Source organism: Rhinatrema bivittatum, chromosome 14, assembly GCF_901001135.1.
Source record: "Rhinatrema bivittatum chromosome 14, aRhiBiv1.1, whole genome shotgun sequence".
In the NCBI taxonomy this organism is placed as follows: Eukaryota; Metazoa; Chordata; class Amphibia; order Gymnophiona; family Rhinatrematidae; genus Rhinatrema; species Rhinatrema bivittatum.
The window spans coordinates 34,440,535-34,466,489 of record NC_042628.1 but is presented as its reverse complement, the minus strand read 5'-3'; the positions used below and the strand labels follow the sequence as shown (position 1 = coordinate 34,466,489).

Sequence of the window (25,955 nt, the reverse complement as noted above, 5' to 3'; positions counted from 1 at the left end):
CCATCCAAATGTCCTGCGCAGCTTTGTAGTCCCTTCTTCTCCCTCAGAGATCTCCTCTGCTTGTCCCATGCTTTCTTGAATTCTGATCTTGTCTCTACGAGAGACAAGCTGTTCCATGCACCTACCACCCTTTCTGTAATGAAATATTTCCTTAGATTACTCCTTTCAACCTCAAAGCATGACCCCCCCTCATTCCAGAGCCTCCATTCTTTTGAATGAGGCTCACCTCCTATGCATTTATTCCTTAGAAATATTTAAATGTCTCCCATTTCCTTTCTTTCCTCCGGGGTATACATGTTTAGATCTAAAACTCAGTCTAAATGAATCACACTTTATATTCTGTGAATGCATAAAAAATTGGTCATGCCTTTCCATAGAGCAGCTGCATTCTTGTTGTCCTGTGCCTTTAGGCTCAGGATGTGGGCAGCTGCAAACCAGAGAATGCAGTTTTCTGCTTAAAGCTACTGGAAAAATATCCCAATAAAAAAGTGAATAATATTTGGATAAAAGTTTTCAGAAGTTCAACAGCAAAAGTCATCCAGGAAGGATGTATACACCAGGTTCTTATACCGCTACAGGGCTATGCAAAGCTTGCATGGTGGGTGTGGCTGCAAAATCGTTTGGCACTTTCCTTCGGCAATCCAAATCATTGATTTTAAGGTATAGAATAAATGTGCACACTTGTATCTCATTGGGTGCTACTGGTGGATCCCCATATGGCAAGTCTTTAGGATAAGATGATCTTTGCCTGCTTGAAATGATATCTTTTATGAAGTAAAGGAGGGCTCTTGGCATTTGTGGTGGGAGAGGTTCTGTCTGACTCCATTTTTGCTATATTCTATTGTCCATAGCATGAGAAGTCTTATTTGCAGGATCTGTTGGGTTATTTTTTTAAAGTCTAAAGTATAAGGTCTGATTTTAAACTGTTTGGAGAAATGCTAGACAGAAGCAATTTTATTTAATAGGTTTAATTCTGCTTCGGCAATGGTTGTAATGTAATCATGCACCCAGTGGGATCAAGTATCAGGGCATTAATCCTTCAAATTATCCTAATTCATTAAATCCCAATTCCATAAGGGGCTGATGCAATAAAGTGCGCTCAGCCTAACGAGCGATTGGCCATGCATTTTGAATGCATTAGCCTAACACCCGATGCAAAAAGGGGATTAGCACATCCAAAACACATGTCCCAACTCAGGCGTAGCTAATAGCGCTCAACACATGTACATGCCATGTAGATGAGCCTATCGGCTATTACTCGCCGATACAGAATACCTCCGCTTGGCTAATGCACCCTTGTTGACATGGCAAATTTAACACCAGCCCCAGAATTGGCCTTAAGTCAAGGGCCCGCTAGCAGAGTGGCAATTTTATGCTTCTTCCTACTGGCTGCACAACAAGTTCCTCTAATCGACCGGCAGCTGCAGGAGGAATTTAGCCTTGATCGGACTAAACGTGCACACACTTCGGAGGTGAGCTTCCTTCTTCCTCTGCTCCCCTGGGGAGCCAGAAGCCAGCAGCATCCAGGGCTTTAAAACTCGCCCAGACTTCCAGAGCTGGGAGAAGAGTAGGTATCTGCCTCGCCTTTGCTTGCTCGCGGAGAGCCCTGCAGTAGCGCACTAGCCCGCGCACAAACATGCTTCCTGGGAGCCCGATGCTTTGGGGCACCAGGGACACACAATTTCCTCTAGCGCGACCTTCTTAGCATGGCAGGCTCATTTGATTTTTGCATCGGGCGCCCAGGAGAGATGATTTGTGCGCGTATTAGTAAAATGGGCGCTCAGTACGAGCGCCTGTTTTTACCAAGTACTTTTATTGCATCGGCCCCTAAGTAATTAGGAGTATTGTGGGGCAGTTAATGGTTCTTGTTCTGTAGATTGGCGAGCAGTAGAAGAGAGAGGGTGGGGCGTGTAATTGGATGTAGGGTGGGGATTGCTATGAGGTTGGAATGATGTGTTTTGGGAATTGTAAAAGGGCACTGGGGTGGGGAGGGGAATGTGGCATATGGAATATGTACATACAAGATGGGGTAGATAGGTTGGTTGTGTTTAATAATAAGATTGCACTTGTGGTGTTTGATTTTGAGTTGTTCTTGCAGCATGTATATGGAGGGGGAGCAGGCAGCAGAAAGAATAGGGGTAGTGGGAGGGTGGGTGATGTGGAGTGTGAAATGCTCTTTTGACAGTACTGTGCTTTTGGAGAGCGGGAGGGAGGGGGTTCCGATTAAAAGCATGTCATTAAATGTAAGCAAATCATTCAATTCTGAATCTCAGCCAAAGGCCCAAGAGGGGATCGCTCTTAGCTCAAAGCTCAAACCTTGTGCCTGGATCTTAGCCAAAAAGAAGCTGAGAAGTGAACCTGAGCCTGGGTCAAACCAGATTCTCTTGTGACCTGAAGACAAGGAACCTCCAGAGGCATCGCTCCCAAATACTTGCCTTTACCTTATAACTTTTTTTTATCTAAGATGCAGCTAAACGCAGAAACCAACTTTAAGAACGTCGAGACTGTGCAATGAGTACAGACACCAGTTAATTTACCTGAAAATGTGATCCTGAGACATGTTCCGTGCCAGGACAAACGGGACTTCCCAGTAGAATCACTCCAAATTGCTATATGAGGGGAGGGGGCAGGGGATGAGCCCAGCATCGAATGTCTGAACCTGCGGTACTTGGTTGCTTTTCTTTCATGCTTGGGTAGCTCTTTATATTAATTAGTCATTTTTGCATTGCTGTAGAGCAAACTGAGAACCCAATAAACAAGAGGGCTCCTTCCAAACGCAAAAGAGAACACAAGAGAAATGTCAGATGGAAAAGACAGAATAAGCAAAAAAGAAGGGAATGGGAGTGACAGAGGAATGAGGGGGAGGAGAGAAAAGATTGAAAGGGGAACTGAGACAGCAAAAGGTACTGTGAGAGTAACAGACAGCAACAGAGTTTAAAAGATGAGCAGAGACAATGAATAGAAAGGGAGAGAATGAGATAACAAGAGAGAAAGAAGAGAAGCAAAGGTGGGATACATGGGATGAGGGGAACAGAAGAAGAGGGAGTTAATATAGGACAAAAGAAACTCTGTCTAGCACTCCAAATTTTCTATGGACTGTTTCTGTTCCTCTACGCTACTGAACCTAATACACAATCGGGCAAATGCTGGTACTGGAGACAAATATTTGTACTGCAAGCGATTGGTCATTTAGGGTGAAATCAGCCAGCATGGACAGCTGATGAGATTACCATATGGCAGCGGGAACACAACGGTATGGGGTAGACAGCTTACCAACATGACTGTTACCAAGTTTCCTAAGCAGCTAAAACACCAATGTCGGGGCAATATTTCTGCTCCCATTATTAGCATCTCAAACACAGAAAAAAAAACCAACCCTAAATTGAAGCCTGCAATTCGACTGATGCTGAATGCAGCGAAATTCAAGAGGATCACGCTTGACCGACAGTCTTTCAGTTCGCACGTGCTCCCGATACTCTACAGAGCCCAATTCCAAATCTTACTGCCGGCCTTCATGCTCCCCCCTACCTCACATGGGCCCACCCACTCCTCATGCTCCTGGTCACAAGAATAGGCATCAGATGAACTTGAGCACCCCCACCCCCATATTGAGTAAATACCTTGACTGTCATTAAAATATGGCGAGAAATTGTTCTTTTTAATAGTCTGCTGGACCTGCATAAGCAATCATCCTAGCACGTTAAGGGACTTATTTATTAAGTTTTTTCCCCAAAGACACAGAAAGGGAAAAAGCTTTAGTAAATCAGCCCTAAAACTGTGGCCACATGCTTTCTCTTCATCTACTTCACAGTACCTTACCCTAACATACTTCTCTGATTATATTCCCCTGACTTACTTTGGTATATTTATTATTATCATGACTATTACGCCTTTATTGGAGTCAGGGGGATGGTAACTTTTAAACAGCTATGCGGGTGCTGGCTCATGCTAATGGACACAGCCTTTTAATAACAAACATGCATATATGTGCACATGATATAAAATAGGCTGTACACGCATGCATGTGTGCAAGTTTATATGGCTGCATGCTTGTGCACACAAATGCCGCCTCTACTGCGAAAGTGGGGGGGTTTTAGTAGCTACGCATGCCGATGCAATTACCAGTTTCCCCAGTTCATTCCCAGTTATCCCAGGTAAGGGGTAGGACTTCCTAACCTCCCTAGTTAATTAGCCTCCCTTTTACCCTGTTAGCCCCTACCCTTAAAACCCCACTGACCAGCCTATTTTTTTTTGTTACAGGGTTTACCCACCACTGAGAAATCTAGGAATGCCCATGCCCATCCCTTGTTGGCAAAAAACCTTTTATGCGCATACCAGGAGACGCACACATACTCGGGTGCTTTTTAAAATCCATGCAACTTGGGCCAGCCCAACGTCTGCTCATATCTCCCGGCTTCAATATGCATTGGGCTTTTAAAAAGTCGCCTTTAAGAATGTAAACATTGACCTGCTATAACACACTTACAACTCCCTAGTTGGAAAAGCGTGAAATAATTAAAATGATGATGATGGCAGGGAGACATAAATCAGCATAGGCACATATACATACAGGCACACAGATGTCGGACAGAGGAAGAAATGAAGTCAGACGTGGTAAAAAAATTTATTTATTTTTTTTAATTTCTTTAGTGCCTTATTTAAAGAAATAGCTCTAGGCTATGGTACCCATTTCCAAAGCCAATGTCGACACTCCAGCAGAAGGATACTGATCCTGGGGAAGCTCCTGTCGCTGTAGAGTGACCAACGTTTTTGGGAAATAGAACTACGAGACTGGATCGGCCTGCCCTGATGGTCACCCGACCTAGAAGACTGACAGCTTTTATCGAGCTGACAGAAAAAGATGCTGTGCTGCATGAGCTTCAGTGGTAGCTTGCAATCATATTGTTATTGGGAACTAAGTAAAAATAAAAAAAAGTTTAATTAAAAGAATATTTCACTTCAGAGAGAAAGAGATTATGGTGTTCACGAGAAGAAATCTTAGCAGAGAATGGCACACAAGAAAATATTTAACTCAGGTTACAAGCCACATGTGTATGCACTAAGTAATTAACATATTGCTAGGTAACTTTCCAATTCCACCCACCTCTCTTCAGGATCTTTTCAGGCTAGAGGTGAGTCATAATCCCAGAGGCAGGAGTAACTTCAATGATAGCGGTAGGGAGGGGTTTAGATAGGGCTGGGCGGCAGGTTAGATAGGGGACAGGAGTGGAAGGTGGGGGGGGGGCGGAAGAAAAGTTCCCTCCGAGGTCACTCCGATTTCGGAGGGGTCTCGGAGGGAACGGAGGAAGCCTGCGCGGCTCGGCGCATGCAGGTTGCACAAGTGTGCACCCCCTTGCGCACGCCGACCCTGGATTTTATAACATGCGTGCGGCAACGCTCGCATGTTATAAAATTGGGCAAGGATTTGTTCGAGCCGAGTTGCGCGAACAAATCTATGCCCGCGCGCAGGTTTGAAGATCTGCCCCCTAATGTTCTCCCCATCTTTCCATTCCTTCTCCTCCTCTATGGTTATTCCCCATCTTTGGCGGCCTCCCATTCTTCTCCCCTAGCTCAAACAAGCCAGACCTCATGCTTCCCTCTGGGGGTCTTCATCGGTTACAAAATGGATTTTGGTTTCTGCTTCTCAAAAACAGATGACATCAATCTGCATGTTTACCCAGAGCGGATGGAAGTTTATGTGGGTCATATGCATGCTGACTCTTCCAAACTAAGGGCCTCATTTATTAAGCATTTTTCCCATAGGAAGAGAATGGGAGAAACGTAAATCAGGCCTTATGTTAAATTTATGCTTCCATATTCCTTATATAACTAAACTGATGACATTTGTACAAAGAAATGACAGACCCTTTGTATCTCTGGAGCAAGAGAGGCCGCAGATCTGTACGTTGAACTTTCAATATGGGGGCTAGAAGGGAAGCACGTTTAAAACAAAAACAAAGCAGCTGGGAGACTGATGTGGGGACTGCGGCTAAAATCACAAAAAATATAGCAAGAACCATAGGCCCTAGGGCCCGAGCTTAATGCGAGTCATCTTCAATTAAAGAAAAGCTTTAAAACACACAAGTCCTTGGCCAGTCCTCCAGATTCTTGAAAATAAGCAGGTAAAGTTTTTAAAAGTTTTACCTCTCCCCAGAACCTGAAATTGGAATCATCGCCGGCCAAGCACATAGCCCAAGTCTCATCATAATGTAAGTTATTTCCACTTTAAAACAAGCCCTTAAAACACACACATGCACCTGAACAGTCCCCCCATGTCTCAAACATGATTCAAATAAAGAGAGAAAAAAGGAGAAGGAGCAAACAGCAGATGGGGGGAAGGCATTTCCAAGTGACAGAAACTCCTTCCTTCCTGAGCACGAATTGTCTTGCACAAACTGTTTCAAAGGCAGTAGGTAGATATTCCTACATTACAAGATCCCCTGCCATGAATAATAGAGATATATGCAGTCCTCTAAAATTACATTGAAGACACCAATGAAATTTGTTTTCTTTCCATTGTGAAATGACACAAAAAGAAATGTTTCATTTCTGCGTTTTTAGTGCTTGCTAAAATGATTTAGCATGTGCTAAAATGCTGAAGCAAAATGAAAAGTAGTAGTAAAAAAAAAAAACCCCAAAATTGTTTCAATCCCACGTGCCCCCTAGTATTCAGTAACATTACAGCATGTCTGCACCTCTGAGAACAAGCACTAATCACCTCCATATCTCTCTCGCACCAGACTGAAAAGCGCAGCAGAGTCGAGAGATTCTTCAACGTAGAACTGAAGTCAGGCGCTCCAAGCACCCCAACGTTAAGGTCAATGTGACAGTGAGAAATCGCAAGAGAGGGAGATTTAATTTTACTACTGCATAAAACAGGACGGAATGCAAGAGAAATGTTTTCTCAGCCTGTCAGGAATGCAGACTTTCTTTCTGCCACAGCATGAAGATGAATGAGAAGCAGGCAGTGTAGGTGAGTATACCAGTCACTTGCTGATGGACTGCACTTGTGGGTATTTATGGTGGTCCGTCAGTTATACAGTGCATATAGCAAATTCCTAGACAGCACGACTCAGGTATGGAGCAATCTTCGGATATCACAGGAGACACATATCATGAACTGCACTTATGATATAACAGAGTCTTAGCATTCCAACAAACTGTTACACAGTAAACACTACTTATTCTGCACATATTAGTTACATCGTAGTGCAGTTTGCTAATGACAGAGATTAGCTGATTTATCTGGGTCTCTCAGTTCTGCATTGACTCCCACTTACACAAATGTTGTGAGCGATATACATGCAGCTAATCACAGGCACACATGCATTTCCATAGATGCATTGTTCCGAGTTCAGACCGTGCACACTGGCGGGCTAATTTCACTGAGGTCTTCACTGGGGGTAGATCTCACCATAAGACTCGCCATACTGGGTCAGCTGTGCCTGAGATTGATAAGACTCTGAGGGAGGGAATATCAGGCTTGATGGACCTTTGGTCTGACCCAGTATGGCGAGTCTTATGTTCTTATGTTCTGTGCCAGGGTTGCTCTGAGGGGCTTATCACCTGCATGCACATATGACTACCTCGGGGGCTTACCCAATATAAACACACACAATTACTGGGATTATACCTCAGGGCTTGAACCCAGGAGCTTATCCCCTACACAAACTTTGATTCAGTACATCACAGTTCCAGGTACTTAGGAAATGAAGTTTATTTGAGCAATAGGAGGATAGAACAAAAAAAAAATCAGATCTTACAGAAGTAGCGGTAGATAACAATTGATGTATATATGTGTGTGTGTATAATATATATATATATATATATATATATATATAACTTACATGTTTCCAAAAAATCAGCCTGTGCTATCACGTCCAGAGCATGCACTCCCCTCTCTCTAGCTGCTATTTCTCCTTATACACTAAATGCTTGGGAAAGCAGCGATATTCCCTCCCTCTGAGTCTTATCAATCTCAGGCACAGCTGTGTGGCCTTCACTCTATCTCAGGCTTTAGTATAAGTTAATTGCCTGCTTTCTCATCATAGACCTACTGGAATAACTAAAATAAACAGACTCTTGCCTGTTTGTAAACATTTCACAGTGCAAAACGTAAATGTGAGCTCACTAAGAGGTTGGCCTGTGGCCTTCAAACTAGTCTGTGTCTGGGTGAGACTCTGAATCCACACAGCCTAACCTCTAAATACACCCTCAGCAAAAGTAACAAAAAATGACTCCAACAAGGCTGTGCCCACAAAGTTGCTAGCGCCAGCAAGCAGCCAGGCAACAGTCATGGACACTAAGTTTTCTAAATGGAGACCAAGAGCTAAGGTATGCAGGTATTCAAGCAATCTGGATTTTCAGAAAGCTTTTGACAATGTCCTCATGAGAAACTCTTGAGGAAATTAAAAATTAATGGGATAGGAGGCAATGTTCTGTTGTGGATTGAGAAATGATTAAAAGATACAAAAGAAAGTGTAGGCCTAAATGGTCAATTTTCTCAGTGGGGAAAGGTGTATAGTGGAGTGCCCCAGGGATCTGTATTGAGATTAGTCTTTTTTTTATATATATATATATATCTTTATTCTGCATCCGCACAATACAGTAACACATAAAGTGTATCAATATACTAACACTGTACATATCTTTCTATATGATAAGATTTAATATGACACACATCAACAAGTGTCAACAGGAAACACTGAAATGTCTTGCAGGGCCACAGTGTTTTGTTTCAAGCCATGTTCTAGTTACCCATTCATTGCTCATTCACATAGACACCTTTTATACAGGCACATTCTAAACGTCCAAAACAACAGGATCGCTGCTTTTTATTTATAAATGTCCTAGAGATGGGAACAACAAGTGAGGTGATCAAATTTGCTGATGATAGAAAAGTTCTCCAAAATTGATAAACTGCAGGAGGATTATAAGAAATTGCAAGAGGAGCTTGTAAGACAGGGAGACTGAGCATCCAAATAATGGATGACATTTAATGTGGACAAGTGATGCCATAGGGAAGAGCAACCCAAATTATAGCTACACGATGCAAGATTGCACATTGGAAATCACCACCCAAGGAATGAATCTAGGCATCGACGTAGATAATATGTTCAAATCCTCTGTACAAGAAAGCAAATAGGAATTATTAGGAAAGGAATGGAGAATAAAACAGAGAATATCATAATGCCACTGTATCACTCCATGATGCAACTGCACCTTGAGTATTGTGTGCAGTTCTGGACACCGCATCTCAGAAAAAAAAGACATAGTGGAATAAAATTAGAAAAGATATAGAGAAGGGCAACCAAAATGATAAAGAGTATGAAACGATTCTCCTGTGAGGAAAGACTAAAGAGGTTAGGACTCTTCAGCTTGGAGAAGAGATGGCTAAGGGGAGATATGATAGAGCTCTATAAGATAATGAGTGGAATGGAATTTGGAAAATGTGAATAAGTTGTTTACTCTTTCAAAAAGTACAAAAACTAGGGGACATGCAATAAAGTTACTAGATAATACATTTAAGTCAAATAGGAGAAAATATTTGTTTACTCACTGCATAATTAAACTCTGGAATTTGTTGCTGGAGGATATGATCAAAGCTGTTAGTGTAGCTGGGTTTCAAAAAGGTTTAGACAAGTTCCTGGAAGAAAAGTCAATAAACCATTGTTAAGGTGGAGTTGCAGAAATCCACTGCTTATCTCTGGGATAAGCAGCATGGAATCTGTCCACCCCTTGGAATCCTGCCAGGGACTTGTGACTTGGATTGGCCACTGTTGAAAACAGGATACTGGGCTTGATGGACCTTTGGTCTGACCCAGTATGACGAGTCTTATGTTCTTATGTTCTGTGCCAGGGTTCCAAATGCCACCAAGGGAAATAAGCAATAACAAATGAATGGGTGTACACAAAATTTTCAGAAAAATAATGCCATTTAATTCAAATTCATATAATCTGAGGGGGCCAGTCCATCACTGATTCCCTTGTGATAGTTTGGTGAGGGATCAAAAACATCAGATTACACGCGTATTATTGAAATGGCATTTTAATTTTTTTGGTATGTCTGGCTATTTGTTATTGCACATTCTTCTCAGCATGTCTGAGTGCTAACACAAGGTTTGAGAGGATCCCACAGATGCCCTGCTGAGCAGGGGGTTTTAGACTAGCCCTGCTAGGCCCAGGGCAGAAATGAATTGGGTAAGCACCTGCAGGGTTGATGCTAGAGGGGTGAGGGATCCAAGGCAAATATGCCTGAGCCTTGAACAGCAGAGCCAGGCAGGGAGTGGGTCATCCGTTCGCGTTCCCACCCCTCCCCCAAGTTGAATAGTGGGCCGGGTCACAGAAAACTGGGATGATTGCCCCAGGCCCCGTGCCTTAGAGAGTCCTGCACTGCGAAAATGCAGTTTACTCCTCCGAGGACTGCCCTGAGCACTTGTATGAAAGACGTGGTCAGCAGGTAAGGACCTTCTCAGCATTTCCTGACTACTCTGCCACCACAGAACTGGCACTATTTAAATTAGAAAACGACATTTCAGAGGCCATACAGATTAATTAATTGTGCCATACAAATATTTCAGTGACCCCTACCCTTACAGGGGCTTTGCAGACAGAAGCAGCTAAAACACGAGGGCGGGGGGAGGTTGCATTCTTTGTTTAATGGAGGAACACATTTCACACAGGAAAGGATTTTTATTCTGTGATGAAACTGTGGAGCAGAAGGAGATGTGGCTACAACACTAAAAACAGTTTGAAAGTAAATTGGATGAGCTGTTTAAAGGAAAATTATATGGGTGGGCATAATAATACATCTGCATATTAGGGAGCAACACTAATCCAGTAATTCTGAAACGACCATATATTTGGATTGGGAAAAATGAATTTGCTGCACAATTGGTTACAAATGCAGTGGATTGCCATAGAGGGGAGCTTCCTAGGTGATTGGAATAAGTTTGGACTGCAGGAACCTCTGCTCTTCTTCCAGTCAGACTACGCCTGCCTTCATTATAGCGTCTTTATACTTGGAAAATGAAATAAATTGCACAATTTTTTGGAAATGTCAAATGAGTATTGTGAATGCATCCTTTGATATTTATATTTTTGGATGATGTATTTTTTTAATGTGCACCTGGCAAATTCATATTCTTGGCCTTCATCTGCACTATCCATCAACAGTATTTAAGTCAGGAGCTCGCAACATTTTTGCAAAATCCAACTCTGAAACAATCTTACCCCAAGTAAAAGATTATGTGTTCTGTGATGGAAGTCACTGGATCACCAGAATAGAGAGGATTCAATTTGAATTTGAAATGTGGGTTCAGGTTTCGGGGTCAGAATCCAAGCTCAGGGTCAAGGGATCCACAACTCTGATGCTCAACAGGTCAGAATCAAGCCTGGCTCAGGATATAACCTGAGAGTGGAGGCCACTAGGTTGGAATCTGACCCTAAAATAGATTGGATTGGATCCAAACAGAATTTGAGTAGGTAGGTCATTGTGTCAGAATACAACCACAGGGCAGAGATCACAGAGTTATAATTTGGCCTCTAGCCTGGAAGGCCAATCTGTTGTTCATAAGGCCATTGAAGATGGGTGAAATTTGTACATCATGCACTAAAAATCTTGGTCTTACTTGTCCAACTAATACTATGGCTATTTTATAGTGAATGAGAGACGGGGAAAAAAGGAGATACAGATTTAACAGCAAGACAGAGACTGAGAGAAAAGACACAAGACTAAGGGGGTGAGGGGAGAAACAATTGAGAAGAAAGAGGCAAGGAAGGAAGAAAAATAGAAATGAAGAAGGAAACACAAAGAGACAGAAGTGTGGAGCAAGATAGAGAGGATGGAGCAGAAGAGTGGGTGCAAGATCAAGAGATCAAAGAGAGAGCTAAAATGAAAGACAGTGTAGAAGAGAGTAAAGGAAAGAGACAGACTTGGTGGTGGGAAGAGCAGAGATGTGTGAACTTTGGTATCAAAAGTAAGAAGTGCAGAATTTACCTGTCTCTAAATATTAATGACAAGAACCTCAGTCTGCTTTACTTTAATAAATGCATATGAGCGAGAAAATGGACTTTGTAGACCCCTAATCAATCAACGTGAGAGAGACAGACATATATTTGAATGTATTTCAATTTACATATACTGCTAATAGCAGCTCTCTTTTCCCCACTCATGATAAAATCCCTGTGCATTATGGAATGAATGCATAATTAATATGAGAGGAATTGATGAGCAATCATTGCTTCATTATGCACCCATCCAATATTGCACGGGGGACCCATCAAGCTTTGAAAAATGAGCTAATGTTAGATCTCAACCTTTATAATGACAGATTAGCTTAACAAGTCATTTTCTGCCCATCTCATCCTTTTGCACATTCTGATATGATGGGAAAAGAGTAGAAAAAAGTGTGAAAAGAGAGAAAGATAAGCATACAATAGGAAGCAAAAGTCAACTATTCACTGAATGCCTTATGTAACCTGCAAGTTACAGCAGCTATGTAATTGATCCCTTTATATTAACTGCTGTGTTCTGATGCTACTTTAATGTTTGCAGTGTATTGAACTGCCTTTTGTGGTATTTACAATGCACTTAACGATCGCTTTTTAACATTTTATTGTTTGAAAAATGAATGAAAAAAAGAGTGCATTCTTCTGGGAAAGTGAAAGACTGTTTATAAATATGTACAGGATTGATAGCTGTTCTGGAATATAAGCAGAAAATCATTTTTCTGTTAAACCAGACAGCCTGCTGGACAACACTTTGGCCTGTACTCTTCCTAGAGGGCTCAAGCTGGTGAACAAAGAGCATCAGCTCACTTTCCATAGTAAAGGAAATGTCAGGCAGATTGCCAGTTGCTGGATTAGTGGTTTACTCAAAAAAAAAAAGCAAAGACTTGGTCCATCAGCCTATATTCAGAAATGTAAATAGATACAAAACGCCAGCCAATCAGATCACAGAATTTCAGTAAACATTCACAAAAGTCTTTCATTATGAAAAGACCAAATGGTCATTAACTAAAGACCAAGTGTGTTCTGAGCTAATCATAATGTAACTTTCCAATCATGATGTTATGGCAGTGTCGAAGAGTAAACCGGTTTCAGGATGACCACTGAATCTGAAATGTCATTTTTATTTATTTTTATTTAAAGATTTTTATATACTGACATACACTGTGAGTATCACATCGGTTTACACTGAATCATTAACTTAGCTTATAATGCTTTACAGAGAACTCTTCATAAATACGAGTAACAAGAACTAATTATTAATGCGAATAAGCAAGTACAGTTATTTCAAATAATGTCACTGGAAACGGCAGGTTATGGCGGGATGGTCTCCTGTTTTGCTAATGTCTGAGCTTCACCTCCACATTTTATTTCATATACTTTAGCTTTGTTTTAGCAAAAATGTATCTGTATGTTCATTGATTTGTTTGTGCACAAGCTTTCTCCTGCTCACTTTAGGCTTCAGGCTCTAAATTGGAACATTTCCTAAGTGAGGTAATGGTATCATAAGCCATCATTCAGAATAACCTGGTGGCTTTTGTGCATTTTTGTTTTATTCCATCTCCCACCTTGCCCTCTCCCCACCCCTCGCACATACCCTTTTGTTCAGTCACTGCAGTTCAGAAGCCACTGTAACTCAGTTCTCTTCAACCAATCAGTAGGCGTCATTGTTGAGTAGTTGGGACTCCCTCTCTAGGGATTACAAATACTGCTTCCATACGCTCTGCTGATTCAAAGAGCAGAAAGTGTCTTAACTCAAAGCCTCTTATTTGTTTTGTTGTATGTCTTCTCTATCTGTCTTGACTAGATTATAAGCTCCAAGGAGTAGGAGCTGTCTAGTATGAGAATCTGTACAATGCTGTGCACATTTTCCACTGTTAACCCTTTAAAGATGGCTTCTCCAGCCTGTTTCCATTGTGCAGGTATGCTGAGTTGAAAACTGAAGCCATTTTGTCTCTGACCCCCTGATGCAGAAGGGTTCGAAACACTGTGCCAATTTTGGGTGTCATACAGTACAGTGGGACTTTATTCAAGATCTACATTCTTCCATCAATAGGTAAGATCATTGAGAAGATAGTTTTGAATCAGTTTACCTTTTTTTTTTTTTTTTTTTTTTTTAGAAGACTTAGTTTTTGGGTACTTGCCAGGTTCTTATGGCCTGGATTGGCCACTGTTGGAAACAGGATGCTGGGCTTGATGGACCCTTGGTCTGACCCAGTATGGCATTTTCTTATGTTCTTATGTTCTAACATTTTAATCCATATCAGAGTGGGTTTTGGCAAGGCCACAGCATGGAAACCATGTTAACTTCCCTTGCAGACGTTGTGCTCCGGGAGCTAGACAAGAATCATCAGGTGTTCGCAGATTTTTGGACGTGTCTGCTGCATTTGACTTGGTCTCACACTCTATTTTATTGACTAGACTGATGGAAATAGGGATTGGAGGTAAAGTGGGAGAATGGTTTGCTTCTTTTTTGATGGGCCAATCTTATCAAGTAAGGGTGGATCAGGATGTATCGGATTGGTTGCCATTACACTGGGATGTTCCACAATGGTCTTGTTTGTTAGCGACGTCATTCAATATTTATCTCCTTCCCTTATGTGTTCTCTTACAGGAAAAGAAGGGTTTTTTTCTTTCATCTTTATGCAGATGATTTACAGTTGCTATTCACTGTTACTGGCAGTTTAGAAAATAGTGTGCAGGAGATTACTGCCATAATAAATATTGTTATGCAATGGATGAGTCAGAATGGATACCATTCACAAATAGTGTAGAGATGAGTTCTATTTTTCAAGCTGAAGGAACTACTATTACTGTAGTGGAATCAGTTTGGGATTCAGAGTTTACAATGCATCCACAGTCACAAGCTGTGGTAAAGAAGGGTTTCTTTAAATTAAGAAAACTTTGGAGATTAAAATATGTGCTTGATAGGAAAGATTTCAGGACCTTGATGCAGGCTTTTGTTATCCTGTTTAGATGACTGAAATGCCCTTTAGATAGGACTTCCAAAATGCTAGTTGCATGAATGCTGCTACTTGGCTGATTGTCGGTTGTCCGATATCTGCTCGCATTTCTCCAATTTTAAAAGAACTACATTGGCATCCTATCAAGTCAGAGATTAAAGTAGCTAGGACACTCATCATATAATATCTGGTGTACTAATGTAAAAATTTTAAAATTAAAGTCCTAGTACCTAGATATTGTCCACAATGAAGTGTACATTCAGTCAGTCAACAGTTGTTAATGATTCCTGGTGCTAAAGAGGTGCACTTACAGCAAACCTCTTGTTGTGCCTTTTCCAGATAATGCTGGTTCTATGGAATTCTATTCCATTAGATATACGATTGATTGCTGATTATCAATGTTTAATACTGCTTTTTAGTGATTTGTTATATCTGATGTTTGTTTTATTAGAATTGTATGCAAATAACTAAGGTATCTGAATGTAATCTGCTTTGAAGTGCCGAAAAACAGAATATAAAAATAAAATAAATAAAAATAAATACATGGTTATTTACAATAACTGTAGGAAGATTGTTTTAAGATTGTAGTTTTAATGCTGTTGTGATCTGCTTCAAACAGTTTAATGGTAATGAATTGTGGTATACAAATACTTGTAAACAAATATTCGCAATTGAGAAAACTTAAAAAAAAAAGGGACACTGTACATGGTGACCAATCATGATATTATGCAACACCACGAAGATTTCAGTGTAGATATATTTGTGAACAGTGTCGGTTTTGGATGATGGTTATCCTCCCACCACTTTATTGATTTCGGCAGCATTTGTGGATTTCACCTTTGTGGCCATTTAATTTTCCGCATTAGAGGTTAATTATTGCATTTTCCAGTATTGAACAAAAAACAAGATAAGGTTGGAATTATGACATGGCCTGGAGAACAACGTCATGGACACCACGTTAGAGCAGAAAGAACAAAGGCTCCGGCCGTTCTTTCCCTTAAGAGACGGGAGGAGGTTTGGTGAAGCACCAGGATTCACAATAACCTAGCTCTGCAAGCTTCTCCCTGTAATCGCCTTCTCTCCTTCCGGGTTCATTCCCGCAGTGCCACCTAATGATGATGGCATTTGCAAATCTCTCTCCTGCATATTCATTGTGGAGATCCTGAAAACCCTGACTGGCTGTGGGGTCCCCAGGACAGGTTTGGGAAGCCCTGCTGTAGTGCAATGTGTGTGGCTTGGGGAGCCAGCATGGTCCTTGACCTGTTCATACTTAGCAAAGCTTTGCTCCTGCTTAAGTCACCTCGGACTGGTCTGGCCTCCTTTCTGAGGAGCCCCTCCTCCCCGATAACAATACAGCAGTCTCCTCTCTACACTAATGTGCCTCTCCCTTTGGCAGACTGAGAATTTCTCTTGACTGGCACGTGAACGCTTTGCACTCTCTTGGCCACTTTCTCCCATTACTTACCACCTGTCATTTGCATGTTCCTCCTCTTCCTCTTTTTTTCTCTTTTTACTGTCTGCTGTTCTTGCTTTTTCTCCTTCATTGCTTCTTCCTTCCCTTGTGCCTGTAACACTTCACCCTGCTCCCTATCTTGCTCTTCGCCCTTCCATCTGTTCTGTGGGCCTCATCTTAACCTCCTGGAGGTATTTAATCTCTCTCTCTGTTCCTGTGGTTTTTGCTCTGACTGCTTTGTATGAACTGGATACTAATGTGGCAATCACAAACCTGTAAAAAAAAATATGTGGTTAAATTAACGTTAATAAGCAATGAGAACCCAGGGAAGTAAGGTTTAAATATTTATTCCTATCATGCAGAGCATAACTGTGCTGGCGGGACAGAACTATCTTAGAAGTCAATCAAGTGAAAGTAATCCAAGGCTCTTGAAAGCCACACACCAGGATATCCACAATTAATGTTTGTCAGATATATTTGTGTGTGTGTGTGTGTAACCCTCAGGAGGGTACATAAAATAAAATGGGGGGGGAGGAGGGTCTCATGCTGGGCTTTGGAGCCTAACACCTGCCTCTGTGGGTTCAAATTTTTCACAAAATAGGTAGATGTTGGACCAGACCTGGAGGCAAGAGCTATATTCTCTCATGCTGGACAGGAAAAGTAACACAATCTTCCCTTTCCCCTCTGTGACCGTCTGACTGCACCCCTTATAGCAATCAAAGTCTCAGTCACTGGAATACACTGCAAAAATTATAAATGTTTATTCTTCTGGGATTAGCGAGTCACAATAATAAAAGTCACAAAAAAAGGATGAATCACTGGAATGCACAGCAGAAAAGAATAAACACCCTTTCCACTTCCTCTAGTACATCATCAAGAACTTAATTAGGTTCACAAGCTCCCCAAGTGCTTAGTCACTCTTCAGTCAAGTTCCCAGCAGTAGTCACATCGATTGGGGTGACATTGGCCACTCTCCAGTCTTCAGGTACAATGGATGATTTTAATGATAGGTTACAGGTTTTAACTAATAGATCAGAAATGTCATTTCTGAGTTCCTTCAGACCCCTGGGATGCATATCATTCAGGCCAGGCTGTTTGTTTCATTTGTGTTATTTTGGTTTCAGCAGTTAGTGTTACTGGGTTTAAAAAAATGTGGATAAGTTCCTACGTTAAATCCATAGACTGCTATCACGGTAATTAACATGCAATAGTAGCTTGTGAACTGTCTAATGTTTGGGTACTTGCCAGGTACTTGTGACTTGGATTGGCCACTGTTGGAAACAGGATGCTGAGCTTGGTCTGACCCAGAATGGCAATTCTTATGTTCTTATTAAAAAACAAAAAAAAAGTTCCCTGCCCATCTCTAGTTTCATTATTCAAGAAAAGATTTTCTGCCCCTTCACCCGCCAGCTACATGCATTTGTAATATTTGTTGTATTTGCTTTTAATTATATATGTTTTATTATTTGATCCACCTTGAGCTAAATTGTGAATGTGTGCAGAATACAAATCTTTGAATAATAAATAAATAAACCTGTAACTCTTCTCATCACACAATTCTCTCTGTCCCCCATGTTCAGCAGGCGGCGTCAAGTTTCCGAATGTTCTTGGTCCTTCATCCCCCTTACGGAACAAGCTACAACCCCCCCCCCCCCCCCCCCCCCCCCGCTATCCAGGAGTCACCTGTGCTCTTGACATCAAATCAAACTCCCACCCACTTTTATTTTTGAAAGATATATTTATTTATAAATTCTTATCTTTTGCCTCTTCCTAGCATTGAGCATGCAGTACAGATTGCAATCTTAATCTAATATAATCAAAATTATATTACACACATACAATTGAAACCTTATGTAATAAAATGCTAATAAAACATCCTTCAACTGTTATCCATATGCCTCATTAAGGGGGTTACCTTCACCTTTTTTTCTAAACACTTTGATTTCCCCTTCTTTTTGGAGCCATGCTGGCAAAGAGTTCCACATTACTGGGGCAATACAGGAAAAAGCCCACGTGTGGGTTTGCTGGAACTGATGTCCATGCATGGAAGAAATTTTGTTCCTCCGGATCGTAATGGCCAAACAGGGCAGTACCACTGTAATTTATTTCTTATTGTACATGGGCAACTTGTGCATGACAGCTAGCACCCAAAATTTCACTCTAAAGGCCATGGGTATCCAATGTAATTCCTGTAAGTCAGGCTCAATGTCGTCATATTTTTTCACGATGCTGGACCAACTGGAGGACATACATTAATTTTGTAGACAACCCGTCCTATATTCACTATTACAGCAGTCCATCTGTCCAAGGACTAGTGCCTGCAGAATCGTCTTGAACTGGTCCTCTAGTAGCATAGAACGAAGTGGTCGCAACATTTTTAGCTTAAAAAACTCTGTCTTTGCCACAGATTGTTTTCAAGTGCCACATTTATTTGCCGTTATTTCTCAGGTTGATTTATGAGTAGGCCGTTCACTTGTAGACAGACCACCATGTGTTGTAAGATGCCCTGGTTCAAGGTGTCAAATACAGAAACAAATAAAAATATTAAACAGCACACTTGTGGTAAGGGCCATCGCTTTCTCTGTGCATAGATGGCCAATTTGTTTAGTGTTGGCAATATGGTCACATTTCTTGGGTTACAGAGGCAAAGGGTGTGAAATAGATAATGGCTGGAAAGCAATACTAATAGGATGGACCGTGTGGCCCAGGCATTCAGATTGGTTGCTCTGGATATTCCTTCATCCCTTCAGTCTCTTCTGGCTACCCACTGAGGGCCCTTACAGTAACTTTTTCATCTCAGTTCAAATGTGTTTTTCTTTCTGTGCACCAGAGCCCCCATCATGAGCACTGCCTCTCTTCTGTGATGGATGACTGTGGGGCGTTTTGGGATGGATGACGGGAATGATGGGCATCTCAGTGTTTTATTTAATGATATTTTATTTGCGGCGATTTTTATTGCTTATTTCTGTTCCATTCTCTGTTGTAAACATAAAGCCTTGGAACGCCACTGACTATAATGCTTAAATAAATACAAAAAGAAACGCATGACTTCAGATGGAGGTAAAACAGTGACTGCCCTTTTACTCAGTATAAGGGATAGTCCTTCCACTTGCAGGACAGGGGACCACAATGCTCTCTCTACATGCACAAATACTGCAGTCTCCCGTGCAGATTGAGAATCGGTGACCTAAATAAGGAGATGAAAGTACGTCAGGCAAACAAGCTGAGCGTGAATAGGTCAGGTGATTTTTTTTTTTAACACTTATTCAGTTCAGCATTGTTTTTGTTTCTGTTGATTCATGAGGGTAACTTCTACAAGTTGAGTTCCGGTGCACCTTAGCTTGGGCAGATAGGGTTATAGAGTTGGGCTAAGGGAATAACATAAAGTGAATTTGTTTGTGGTAGTGGGCACTGGGAATAATAACTCTAAGCACTCACTCTGGGTCTGTCCATATCAGGCTGCACGCACGTGACAGCACAACTGAGTTTCTTCATTATTGGGTAATTAAAGGTGGTGCCTGTGTCCCCATTCTCCACAATGGAAATGTTTCATTCAACATGTGCAGCTTTTTTTTTTTTTCTTTGTATCTTTCTCCATCCTTGTCTTTCTCTCCCCCTTGCCTTTCTGGCTTTGTGTCTTTCTCTTTTCACCATGTTGTTTCTCTGGGTGTACAACTGTCTTATAAACATCAGGGAAATCACAACATAAGAACATAAGAAATTGTCATACTGGGTCAGACTAAGGGTCCAGCATCCTGTTTCCAACAGTGGCCAATCCAGGCTACAAGTACCTGGCAAGAACCCAAACATTAAGTAGATCCCATGCTACTGATGCCAGTAACAGCAGTGGCTATTCCCTAAGTCAGCTTGATTAATAGCAGTTAATGGACTTCTCCTCCAAGAACTTGTCTAAACCTTTTTTTTAAATCCAGTTACACTAACTGCACTAACCACATCCTCTGGCTGAGCGCACTGTATTGCATCGGCCCCCTTTGTTTGCTAACTTTTGGGAAGTAGCACTAAAGACCTGAAGCTGCTTTCAGTGGGACAGCACTTTGCTGCACGAGTAAACCTTAGACCATCCTGCGTGAAAGGATAAAGCCATGATAGGAAGGGTTGCCACCTAACCCAGGTCATCCCGAAGACATCTTAAGGAAATTAGCATTACAACTTCCTGCATGCAATGGGGCAAAACCAGAACTGAATTAGCCTCTTTGGATTGACCTGGGTAAAGTGGCAACCCTACTGACAGGAAGAAGACGGGCTGATTGTTCCTTGAGTGCGTATTTTTCAATGAACCACAAGTGACAGGATCAATGGAACAATGCTGAATATGCTTACAGTAAGTGGGTGAATTCGCTCTGCCCCTGTGGTGGTGGTAGTGGGGGAGGGAGGGGGTTGCTCTGCTGACCTGAGTATTTTATTGCTCTTGCTGCTGCTAGGAGGATTTGCATTACCTGGCATGCCCAGTTAGGGATTTCAGTGCAATTAGAATAAAGCTTGAGACCCCAACCTAAGGCCTTCACAGCAATTCTCTCTCATCTGCCAAACATTACCCTGCCACCTGCATAATCCAGTGGAGCAAAGTTTACATTTTTATTTGAACCATGCCTGGTAGCAGGAGAAGCCTCCAGTCTTGGCAGAATCCCCAACTCCCACCAGTTGATGAGAAGTCCCATGCAAAGTGAGGGGGGGGGGGGCTTGGGTGTGAGTCAGAGCAGGAGAAGGAGAGGGGTAGAAGGGGAGTGAGAAGAAGGGAAGGGGTGAGAGAGGACAAAAAGGGGGTGTGAGGAGGGAAAAGGAGTGTGAGAGGGATGAGAGAGGGGAGGGAAGAAGAGAGAGTGTTCAGAGGGTATGAATGGGAGAGGAAGTGTATGGAGCGATGTGAATGGGAGAGGGAGTGTATGGAGCGGTGTGTATGGGAGAGGGAGTGTATGGAGCGGTGTGTATGGGAGAGGGAGTGTACGGAGTGGTGTGAATGGGAGAGGGAGTGTACGGAGTGGTGTGAATGGGAGAGGGAGTGTACGGAGTGGTGTGAATGGGAGAGGGAGTGTATGGAGCGGTGTGAATGGGAGAGGGAGTGCCACAAACTCCTCGCCCTTCCATTCCTTCCCTCCTCAAAGTTCCCTCAGTAGATTAGATGCAGATGCTGAGGAAGGGTAAAGACAGGTGGTAGGGTTTGCAGGGGGTGTGACAGGGTCGCCAGCCTCCTAGGAATATTTTTACTGACATCCTATCTAGCATATCTCACTGGGACTCCTGCCTCCTTCCTCCTGCAACATTTCAAATCTCTGAAAGGGCCAAACTCCAAGGGAGAACCCGCCGGGCCCACCCTTCCACCCTCCCTCTCATCAAAACTCCCAAGAGGACCCCCTACCCCTTCAGCCCTCTCAAGGATTTGAAATGTCACGTTCATCCCGTTGTCTAAAAGGTTTGGGGACCCCTGGCTCAAAGCAACCTTCGGCATGGTTGGAGGGAAGTGGGGAAGTCGTAATTGCATGGGCTGGATGGAAAAAGAAGTTAGTGGAAAAATAAACTCAATTCAGAAAGAGGCTGCAGTTCCCCTAATTATTTTAATTCTGGTAATTATGCTTGCATTAGGAACACCAAACATATCTACTCACCCTCGTTACTGGGGCTCTAAAACAGCACTTTGTTTCATAAAAAGCTATCAGCCACTTACTCTGATAATCAGTCCGGAGCAGAATGTGTTCGCCAGACACGGGCAAAGCAGGATGACTCATTCACGCAGACAAGATGCAGTAGCCAGGGGGCTATTTTTAGAACAGGCATCCAGTAGATCTGCTTGGCACTGCTAGGGCACCTCTTGCAGGAAGTTTATCTGCTTGGGGCTCGCAGGGCACTTCCCAGAAGAAACTCAGTGCTGGTATAGCCAGGAAGAAGTTTAAGCCACTTGGCACCAAGAGGTTGCTGCCAGGAGGAAACTCACTCAGCTGGCACCGAGAGGGCACTTCCTGAGGTAGGCACGTGCTGCCTGCATTGACCTTCATGGCCAGAAGGAGACTCACCCTGAAGGAACGTACAAGGAAGAACTGTTGTACTTTACATGTATTTTTAACTAATTTAATTTGTCTATTCCTGGTTTTCCACCTGAGAGAAGAATATTTGGTTATTAATATTAACCCCTAGTAACAGGATGAAAAGAAATAAAACTTAAGACATGAGACTTGTTAGCTTGTCTTCTAGCCTTTCAAACTACATATCAAACTCATTTATCACATTTCAAACGTAGCATTTAGAAAGCAAGCTTCTTTAATTTTCGGAAATTTCCCCAAAAAACTTCCACAATAGGTCAGACCTAGCTTTACTCGTTGCAATCATTAATTGTTCACACAGGACAGCAAGAAAGCTTGCACTGGTCCTGGAGATGGATCTACAGCTTTCGGAACAAGTGATTTTACTGCTTGGGACATAGTTTTTAGAAACTTTTGCTCTTCCAGACTCACTTTATACAATGTAGTTAATTCTGACCCCTAAATATACAGAAACTCTTTGTTATATCCTACAGTAATCCATCATTTCCTAGTCCTCTGCTATTATTAGACATTGGCCCGGTCGTACATACTTCTTGCTCTGATACTGACCGAGTTACTTGAATATTCTGTTTCTGTGAAAACTCAGGAAATCTCAAACCTGTACAAAACTCCCCAGGATTCCTCTTTATCCCCTGCATCTCGGAGCAATATCATTTTTCGTATTTAGCAAAGTCTTCACTGATTTTTTTCTCGGGTTATATATTAATTGTCCTAGATTACGCTAAATAGCAGGAGTAATCCACCCCTTCTCTGGGTTTTTACAAAACATGCTCGCTTATTAGTATTATTTATGTACCATGGGTATAATATCTGTACCTTGTCCAGTGTATTATATGGAACACTTTTTTTGTGGGAAAAAAAAAGTGTTTCATTCATATTTAAGCTGCACTCATTTATTACGATTTGTATGCAATGGGAATTTCGTATAAATTCTTTCCCCATTTTTAACATCTAGGGTTAGGTTCAGCACGTTTTCTTGATCTTTCTTTACAACTGCAAAATTGACATCCCTCTGGCTAGGGCCTTGCTCCTCTCTCAGCCAGTCTTTATTACACAATCTCCTGCATGATTTTCAGTTAAATAACGAGTTTAAGTTTATTCCACCTTTTCCTTAGTTTTTAGAATTCTTAAAAGGTTTGCATTCATCTTCCATTTTCCAGTGGCTGCAGGCCAACTACACGAGCACAACTGCACCACGACCATGACCAAACACTCCATTTATAAATCACGGTGACCGGAATCTGCGGACCGTTTATTGGGGATTGCTACGTTATTTGTGCCTGCTTTTTGCTTCCTTTTTGAATCATATCTGACTGGCTGGTTTTATTTTGTTTTGGTTTTATTTAATGCTGGATATGGCATCCAAAAGCATCTTCGTTGTAGCTTTCTTGCACATATCTGCCTGCATTAAATCATTTTACTGACCATTATCTTCTGCTCTCTGAAAGCACTCTATATAATAAATATGGTGCAATTTAAACACATAAATTTGAAGTGTCCTGTGCTATGCAACAGCAGGTAGAGAGAGGTGAATAAGAATCAAGAAATCTTTATAGACTACTTTTTGTCGTGCTTTTGTTTTCGGCTGTGAACGTAAATGGGAAGGGCTTTCATCTCCAGCTATTATCTTCCCATCTTGAAGATTAAAGAAGGGCTGGAAGGCGCAGAAGAGTCTTGCAGCCCCTAGACCATGCCCTCCAATAATCGGAGCCATCAATCTCACAGAGGAACGTGCTGGTAGTGTGCAAGCATTGCCTATGAACCAGACATCCTGTTCTTTGCAATAGTATAGTGTCATCACAGTAGCCACTGTCTGCTTTTCTGAGCTGGATGTGGTTACTGCACCAGGATTTTTGGCTTGGTGCAGGTATGGCAAATACAGATCCTGAAGTCTGATTATTAGGAGTAGTTTTTCCTACCAGTGGTTCACAAATGGCATGTTTGGTGTTGGGCACAATATCTGCAAATTTTAGATTATTGTAATGTACTGTTGGTGGGGTTACCAGTTCAATTCCTTCAAATACTTCAATTGATACAAAATAGTGTAGCCAGACTGGCTTGTGCCAGTATATCTAGCTACGAGAGGGTGGTTGCCAATAGTTAAGAGCTTAGTTTAAGTTGTTGACTGTTGCCTTTTGCTGTATGAAAGGCAAAGACCCTAACTATTTGTTTGACAAACTTGGTTGGTAGCAGCAGCTCAAATGTATAATTTTCTCTCTGTTCACTGTGCCAAGTGAGTGTTTGTAGTCGCAGCACCACAAGTTTGGAATGAACTTCCAATCTTAATGAGAGCTAAGTTGAAATATGTGAAGTTCTGGAAGCTGGTTAAAGCCCATTTGTTTTCTAGTAGGCCTACAGTGAAGTTTGGTAGTATGGGAGGTCTGGGCTCCCTGGGTAGTTGGGGGGGGAGGGGAAAGGTGTTCTTATGTATTAATAACAACCTGGGAGTAAGATCTTGTAAATGATCAAAGGGGCAGGAGCGATGGTGTCTAAGTTGTGCCTTAGAAACATAGAAATGACGGCAGAAGAAGACCAAACGGCCCATCCAGTCTGCCCAGCAAGCTTCACATTTTTTTCTCATACTTATCTGTTTCTCTTAGCTCTTTGGTTCTATTTCCCTTCCACCCCCACCATTAATGTAGAGAGCAGTGATGGAGCTGCAACCAAGTGAAATATCAAGCTTGATTAGTTATGGGTAGTAGGGGAAGTAGGGGAAGTAACCGCCGCAATAAGCAAGCTACACCCATGCCCATCTGCTTTACCCAGACCGTGCCATTCAGCCCTTATTGGTTGTTTTTCTTCTCCCCTGCCGTTGAAGCAGGGAGCTATGCTGGATATGCTTGTAGTATCAGTTTTTCATCTCCCCTGCCGTTGAAGCAGAGAGCCATGCTGGATATGCGTGAAGTATCAGTTTTTCTTCTCCCCTGCCGTTGAAGCAGGATATGCATTGAAAGTGAAGTATCAGGCTTATTTGGTTTGGGGTAGTAACCGCCGTAACAAGCCAGCTACTCCCCGCTTTGTGAGTGCGAATCCTTTTTTCTTCTCCCCTGCTGTTGAAGCAGAGAGCTATGCTGGATATGCGTGAAGTATCAGTTTTTCTTCTCCCCTGCCGTTGAAGCAGAGAGCTATGCTGAATATGCGTGAAGTATCAGTTTTTCTTCTCCCCTGCCGTTGAAGCAGAGAGCTATGCTGGATATGCGTGAAGTATCAGTTTTTCTTCTCCCCTGCTGTTGAAGCAGGGAGCTATGCTGGATATGCGTGAAGTATCAGTTTTCTTCTCCCCTGCCGTTGAAGCAGAGAGCTATGCTGGATATGCATTGAAAGTGAAGTATCAGGCTTATTTGGTTTGGGGTAGTAACCGCCGTAACAAGCCAGCTACTCCCCTCTTTGTGAGTGCGAATCCTTTTTTCCACATATCCTCTTGCTGTTGTAGCTTAGAGTGATGTTGGAGTCATAGTAACCATGTGTATGTTT

At 42.1% G+C, this 25,955-nt stretch overlaps 1 long non-coding RNA gene across 2 annotated transcripts in view; it reads left to right on the top strand.

The window, feature by feature from the left end:
• The window catches only part of LOC115076092, a 121,134-nt gene that overhangs the window by 56,450 nt on the left and 38,729 nt on the right, over positions 1-25,955 (top strand). The window contains exons 2-3 of one of the 2 annotated variants that reach the window (XR_003852686.1): positions 6,741-6,973; positions 13,932-14,057. This is a non-coding gene — a long non-coding RNA (uncharacterized LOC115076092). Of the gene's footprint in view, positions 1-6,740; positions 6,974-13,931; positions 14,058-25,955 lie in introns of those variants that run through there. The other variant, XR_003852685.1, reaches the window with a different exon arrangement.